The sequence below is a fragment of the Phytophthora cinnamomi genome, assembly GCF_018691715.1.
Source record: "Phytophthora cinnamomi strain GKB4 chromosome Unknown Contig95, whole genome shotgun sequence".
In the NCBI taxonomy this organism is placed as follows: Eukaryota; Oomycota; class Peronosporomycetes; order Peronosporales; family Peronosporaceae; genus Phytophthora; species Phytophthora cinnamomi.
Genome location: NW_027151028.1, coordinates 269,488 through 275,965, shown reverse-complemented (window position 1 = coordinate 275,965; position 6,478 = coordinate 269,488).

The following is a 6,478-nucleotide window of genomic DNA, read 5'->3' as shown; positions in this document are numbered from 1 at the left end:
GATCGAGCGATACAAGGTCGACACTTCTTTTCATCACCGCGTTGACAGTGTTGATCGATCTTCGTTTCTTGATGCTTGGTCTGATGTGGACTGCGAAGGCATTACACGTTACTGTTCGCATTCGTCGCTGGAGTGGCGGCGATATCGCCCGGCACTCACTCAGTTGAGAGTGAGTCAGCGTCTTGAAGCAAGTCAAGAACCCGCAGAGAACAGCTCTAACCAACTATGCAATGGAAGGCCAACTCCAGTCGCTGCAGTACTTCTTTTTGGTCGATCTAGCTGAACGGGTCGCTAGGAGTCCACGTAGCTAATTCACTTGAATAAAGTATACCACCTGAATGCCTAACTCGGATTGTGAGCCATTTGTATCGAATTACAATTCACTTGAATAAAGTATACCACCTGGATGCCTAATTTGGATTTTGAGCCATTTTGTATCGAAGCACTTAAGAACTACTTATTCAGACTTTTCCCAAAATACCTAATCGTGATATGTGATATTAATAACAAAGGGTGCACGGAGGGATCCGATTGGCTATATCGCTATATAGACCTCTTGTCGAGTTGACTGTAAAATTGGCATAACCGGGATAACCCGGGGGGTCTGAACAAGATCCCGCTGGAAGTCCTGACAGATGTCAAGGCACTCTCTCCAACGGGAAAACCCTAGTTCAACACGATGAGGTTAATCTTCTTCGGGAGAGATGTCCAATCGCGCTTTAGCTCATCTATCCCGAGCGCATGAGGTTCTTGGCGATAGTTTTGTTCATTCACCGAGTTTCTCGGTCTCTCTCGGGCCCACATACAAGACCAAGTCAAAAATGCCGCGTCGGGCATCCGGCTGTACGACGACGTGTTTCAACTGTGTGTGGGACTGACCAACGTGCACGTCTCTCATTGTCCTCTTCGGCGCGAAAATGGAGATTGGTACAGACGGTCGCAAAACAAGCTCATTGAACTCGGCATCAAGCTCAAACAAAAGCGTCGACTGGCTCAGGAGAAGTACAGGGCTAGGTGTCCGAGTTGCTCGAGATAGCGGGGATGCTTGGATTGGACTTGATATTGTGTTTAGCTGAAAAGATCGAGAATCACGGGAAAAGGAGTAGTTACCCCCGAATTGATTGTTCCTTCACAGACGCGTCTGTCGCCCATGTGCTATACCATTTTATACAAAGTCCAACATGCAATTTGGTGAAAATTTGATATTTGGCTGATTGCAAACTAACTAGTTAACCGACCTACTGTTGTATGTCATAACAAACAGAAGGGGATAACAAAGGTTAGTCGGTACCTACTACTGACAGCGCCTGCCTCCACAGCGGTTCAGGCTGAGCAAGTATCGTGACTACGGCGCCCACTTCAACTACGGCAGCGACGATTTCTTCTTTCTCGGCCACGACTGTCACCACGAGTACTAGCGCTCCTGCCGCAACCACAGCTACCCCTGTGGTAACCACGGCCGCCCCTACTGCAACCGCCACGTCGGAGCCCACCGTAGCAACGCATGATAGCTGTTAAGCGCGGCGATCATAAAATGACTCAACAATTTTGCAGAACCGAATTGGACGGCACTTACGAGTGTTCGATAAAAAAAAGGCGTAGCTCACCAAAGGCGAGATAGTCGTACGAAATGCACTTGTTGCAAACTGAGACCCGTTGCGTTGGTGATCACCAAGATCTCAGTTATTTTTTTCGTTGTTCGAACTTGAGGATAGAGATGCTGTAGCCTACAGCCATGGCCTGAAGGTATTGCCGCCGAAGTCGAACGGCCCTGCATGAAGCTGCACAGCAACCACCGAAGGAAGATACGCAAACTAGCTTGTACTACACCTTTTCCGGCCTAAGTTCACCAGGAACAAGGTTCACAAAGAACAAAACCAAATGCACAAGTGCAAGGTCAAATGCATAATCCTCAGAAAAAGAATGATCTTGCACTTTATGATTTTAGGTAGGGTAACCCAATGCAAGGATTCCCCCCCAAAGCACTCAGCTGAGATCGACGGGGCTGTTCAACCAGGCTAATGCTACTCCGCCTGCTTTGTGTCAGCAATGAACTTATTTCCCATTTCGCGGCAGTGTTGCTATGCACGTCGCACTACCGCGACGTTTTCACGCAGGCCTCGCGACAGGCCGGCTTACAGTGTGATTGACGCACAATAATGTATCTACTTGTAAAACCTGGGGGTACGTGTACAATGAGACGGCCGTGGCGAACCCGCTGTGTGCCGCTTTCACACTGAGCACGGGTGAGTATCCGTTCGGAACATTTGAGCAGCCGTGATAACTTACCCCTGACAAGTAATCTCCTCTCTGGACGTGACCAAAAGGCAAGGAAATAGATGACCATTTGCTTTTTTTTTTGCGCAGCGCTCCGCCTCGTTCATTTTCCTGATTATAAAATTGTGGGAGTGCTGGAGATCTAGAGTTGACACCAAGCGAGGCATAGTCCAGAGAGGCGCATGCGTTTAAAATGTGGGAGGGCTGGAGATCTAGAGTTGACACTAAGCAAGACACAGTCCAGAGAGGCGCAGGCGCTCTTGTTCCGCCGCACAAAAATGGATCTAAGATCTCACTTCATACTTGAGGGGCACTTGATTTGGCTTCGGGTGCTACGAGGATCCCACTTGCTGAGAGATGTTGCATCGCATGGCAATGACGTTGGGAGACTGTCCGTTCGCATCAGTTTGTACTTAGCAAATGTTCGAGCCGGTAATCATTTCCACCATTAGAGTTCATGATATGCTCCATGGGCGCTGGCAGCGGGAAGCGCGAGTCCTCCGTCCAAGCGTCGCTCTCAGTCTTCGCCTCACGCTCATCGTCAGCAACCGAGCCCTCCATCGTCGTCGGATCCCGCATCGCTTCCAGCACACGACGCGCACCAAGTCGAGCGCGGGGCACGTAGCGCATGCACATGCGAGACACGGGGGGAATCGGTCCGGGCACGAAAGGTCGAATCCAGCGTTCCAGGCCTCGGCGCAGCAGCGTCAGCGCGTGGCGTCGTCCGGGCGTGGCAGGGGCAGCGGGGCGGCGGTCCATCTTGCACTATTTCTTGACTTGATCACAGCTGCTACTCAATCTCCCATCGAGTTGATTCCACGCTTCCAATGCGCTCGACAACTTGGCGGCTCACGTGGAAGTACATTGCAACCCGGACGATCTCCCCACGTGTAGCACGCCTCCTACGCTGCGAAGCAGTAGGGTTTCCCAGACGGCCTGGCGTTCACTATCCGTGATCTCCCCCATCCGCCAACTTTCGAAATGAATCCAGAAGCCAGTGTGCGGGGTGTGGTGGCCAGTGAGCGGGGAAAGCGCGGGAGATTCAGAATTCAAACTCGAATTGTTTAGAAGGGGAATTATGTTGGAGAGGCTGAAATATGATTGGAAATGGTCATCTATTTCCGAACGGAGGTAGTACCTTTTCTTGCGGAAAGCATGATGGCGCTGAACCTTTTTTTGTGTGTTGGTGTGTGTGTGTGTGGGGGGGGGGGTCGAAGAACCTCCTTCATTCACCATTATTGAACCTGTAGCAACTCCCAAGTCCTCCAATTTAAAATAGAAATGGAACCGTGGAAAAACGATGAGTGAGTCAGTGAACCGTTGAACTTCAGAACCGTAGATCGGTTGCACCGTGATACTCGCCTGTTTTGTGCACAATTGGACGTTGGTATACGGTGATACCGATCTACTGTACCTCTGTTAATATTAAGTAACGGCCCTCAGACGCACCCTGATCATAGCGTAATCTGCAGAGCATGTTGAACCTGAGCGTGGAAATGGTGTCTCTACACACTTCCTCCTGACTCACACCCTGTGAGTCACACCCGGGCTGCGCATATTCCCATCCTAAACTGCATCATACGCGGCATCTTTTCACGCAAGATCAAGTGTGCAACATGATTGCTATCTACTTCACTCGACTAAACTTTAGTAAACATAGGAACCCCTTTAGTCAGTGTGGATAAAGCCGCACCCTTGCGGCTTTATTTCGTCCAGGGCTCTGTTGCGATTTGTTAGATAAAGCCGCAAGCAAATTCAAAAAGCCGAATAGAGCCGGCCCTATAAAGCCGAAGATAACTCCGCGAGATTGGCTATACAACGGTATACGAAAGGCTATACCTACTTGTATACTCGGCTAATTTGTGTGGGGTTTGTGTTTCGGACAGTTCCTGCTCAGGTGAGCACCACAACCCCCCCCCCCCCCCCCTCAAGTTCCCGTCCAAATCAGCATACAGCCAGCCTACTCATACAGCAAGCCTACCCTGGCACGATGGGGCGCCTCCAGGGCTACGAGCGACAGCAGTTCATTGAGACGGACTTACCGAAGAAGGGCGGCAGGCTCCAGCTTTGGTGCAAGCATTGTCATGCAGCTTACGGCGACGAACAAAGATCTGATCCTGCACCCGCGCCCAAGATCGTCATATGGCGAGATACCGGTTATTTTTTCAGCGAGAGAGGCAACATCAATTTTGAGAGAATTGATACTGCCTTTGCGAATGGAATCCCAAGGTGGCTGAAGCAACAAGATGGCGTTCGGCGTGGAACGACCGGTACCTCCGTCTTAGACTTGCCCTTCTTACCTTTGGTCTCCATGCGAAGCATGGGCGAGCCGTTGGCGGTCGTCGCGATCAGCACGAACACGGCGAGCGCAGTGGTGAAGGACCTCATGCTGCTTTCGGTGGGTGCGTGGGAGGTGACTTGGTGGTGAGGTGGGGAGACTTATTTGCAGGAGCTTGCTCGGCTCGGTGCAAAATGAGAAATGAGACCGAGCAGCGCTCAACGAAATGGAGCGCAATACGCTTGAGACACCGTGGCCGTGATTTGAGTTGAAGGCCGTCCGTTGCCGATGATTCAGATAACGTTCGGGTTCAGGATGCCCGAGGGCACCAGGTGGAACTTGTTCTCCAGCGAGGTGTGGCCCGCGTAGGAGCCCGCAAGAGCTCGGTGATGGCGCAATTCTCCTTCTTTCGGCTGTGTAATCTACAAAATATAACAAGCCCAATTAGGTACGATTTGTCCGGTAATGTCCGGATATTGGCCGCCACTTGCCCCACCAATAAAGCCGATCGGCTAAAAAATCGATTAAGCCGAAAAGCCCAAAATAAAGCCGCGGCTTTATCCACACTGCTTTAGTCTAAAGCGGTTCTTATGTTTATCTCTGTCAATGCGTTCATTCTCCAATTTACTTGCATTGATACAATGCTGAGCGCGAAACTCCTGTTTATCTGCGTGGGCTTACTCGGTACGGCCATCTCGGAGGCGACCATCTCAACTGTGCGATGCCGGGGGAGCTTGCTGAGGGGCGTCAAGCTCACTGGCTTTCCGATTGGCAAGGCCTCCAATGTCAACATTTCTGACGGGTGCTGCGCCATCTGCGCCAAGACGAAGGGCTGCACTGCGTTCACCTGGACCAAAGAAAGCCACGGCACGTGTTCGTTGTTGAGGGTCGCGCTAAAATCGATTCCGGAGGAGGGCTCTGTCTCGGGAGCTATCTAGGCTGGAGTCCCGACATGCCGAATTCTGCTCGATTTGTTCGAGTTGTGGTGCGTTCGTCTAAGACAAGGATCGTCGAGGGATAAACATTCAAATGAGAGAAACCATTACGGTAGTACCATTTCTTCGGGAAAGCATGATAGCGCTGAACCTTTTTTATGTGTGTGTGTGGGGGGGGGGGGGTCGAAGAACCTCCTTCATTCACCATTATTGAACCTGTAGCAACTCCCAAGTCCTCCAATTTAAAATAGAAATGGAACCGTGGAAAAACGATGAGTGAGTCAGTGAACCGTTGAATTTCAGAACCGTAGATCGGTTGCTCGCCTGTTTCGTGCACAATTGGACGTTGGTATTACGGTGATACCGATCTACCTCTTTAACAGGCGATCCAGTTAAGAAGAGGGAAAAAAGGGCCCAAAATGGGGAAAATCGTCGAGCCAAGTAATTGCGGTCTTTATTTTCAGGTCGTGAAACTAGCATCATCAGATAGATCGATATTTCAAACCTATAAGTATGTTGTCTTTATTCACGTGAACGCAGCTCACATCTTAGCATGAGCGCTCGAAAACAGCGCCTCCGCCTGATTGCCCTTGGTGTGAATGCGTTACATGTCTAAATTCGGAAAACGAGGAGGTAGAGTGGTCTGCATTGCCCCATCTCTCCACAATGTGTAGCTTCGTCTCCACAAGGACGTGGCAGGGTGAGAACAATTTGTCCATCACGCAGTACCACTATCAAATGTCTCATACCTCAAAATCCCTACAAATGCTTCAAACAGCGCTAGTATCGGCATGCTGTTTGCATGCCTTGCCATGGCACAACCAGTGCAGCTACGAAAGCCAGGCTTGACTCATTCGTCATTTGAAATTCTAGTTATGTTCCGACTAAAATTTCATTGAAATAGGACAATTTCCGCATTTAATTTTTTTTTAGTTTCCCCCAAAAAGGTCCCCCTCTTAACTGGATCGCCTGTTAATATTAGTATCGG